This window comes from Arachis stenosperma, chromosome 4, assembly GCF_014773155.1.
Source record: "Arachis stenosperma cultivar V10309 chromosome 4, arast.V10309.gnm1.PFL2, whole genome shotgun sequence".
In the NCBI taxonomy this organism is placed as follows: domain Eukaryota; kingdom Viridiplantae; phylum Streptophyta; class Magnoliopsida; order Fabales; family Fabaceae; genus Arachis; species Arachis stenosperma.
The window spans coordinates 16,469,389-16,470,432 of record NC_080380.1 but is presented as its reverse complement, the minus strand read 5'-3'; the positions used below and the strand labels follow the sequence as shown (position 1 = coordinate 16,470,432).

Below are 1,044 nucleotides of genomic sequence, written 5' to 3'. Positions count from 1 at the left end.
TGAAGCGAAAGCTAAGAGAAGCCAAGGCACAACTCTCTTTAGAGGACCTGACCGAATTCTTCAAAGAAGAAGAACCCATGGCAGCCGAAAACAACAACAATGCCAACAATGCAAGGAAGGTGCTGGGTGACTTTACTGCACCTACTCCCGACTTCTATGGGAGAAGCATCTCTATCCCTGCCATTGGAGCAAACAACTTTGAGCTTAAGCCTCAATTAGTTTCTCTAATGCAACAGAATTGCAAGTTCCATGGACTTCCAATGGAAGATCCTCATCAGTTTTTAGCTGAATTCTTGCAAATCTGTGACACAGTCAAGACTAATGGGGTTAACCCTGAGGTCTATAGACTGATGCTATTCCCTTTTGCTGTAAGAGACAGAGCTAGAATATGGTTAGATTCTCAACCTAAAGAAAGCCTGGACTCTTGGGAAAAGCTAGTCAATGCCTTCTTGGCAAAGTTCTTTCCACCACAAAGATGGAGTAAGCTTAGAGTGGAAGTCCAAACCTTCAGACAGAAGGATGGAGAATCCCTCTATGAAGCTTGGGAAAGATACAAACAATTAATCAGAAGATGTCCTTCAGACATGCTTTCTGAATGGAGCATCATAGGTATTTTCTATGATGGTCTCTCTGAACTATCTAAGATGTCCTTGGATAGCTCTGCTGGAGGATCTCTTCATCTGAAGAAGACGCCTGCAGAAGCTCAAGAGCTAATTGAAATGGTTGCAAATAACCAATTCATGTACACTTCTGAAAGGAATCCTGTGAACAATGGGACTAGTCAGAAGAAAGGAGTTCTTGAGATTGACACTCTGAATGCCATATGGCTCAGAACAAGATATTGACTCAACAAGTCAATTTGATTTCTCAAAGTCTGTCTGGAATGCAAAATGCACCAAACAGTACTAAGGAAGCTTCATCGAGGAAGAAGCTTATGATCCTGAGAACCCTTCAATAGAAGAGGTGAATTACATGGGAGAACCCTATGGAAACACCTACAATTCTTCATGGAGAAATCACCCAAATCTCTCATGGAAGAATCAA

At 41.9% G+C, this 1,044-nt stretch overlaps 1 non-coding gene across 1 annotated transcript; it reads right to left on the bottom strand.

Moving 5' to 3' along the window:
• Nucleotides 1–482: 482 nt before the first annotated feature.
• Nucleotides 483–590, bottom strand: LOC130978017 (small nucleolar RNA R71). The gene has a single exon (XR_009085681.1). It is a non-coding gene; the product is annotated as a small nucleolar RNA R71 (small nucleolar RNA).
• Between the last annotated feature and the right edge of the window lie 454 nt (nt 591–1,044).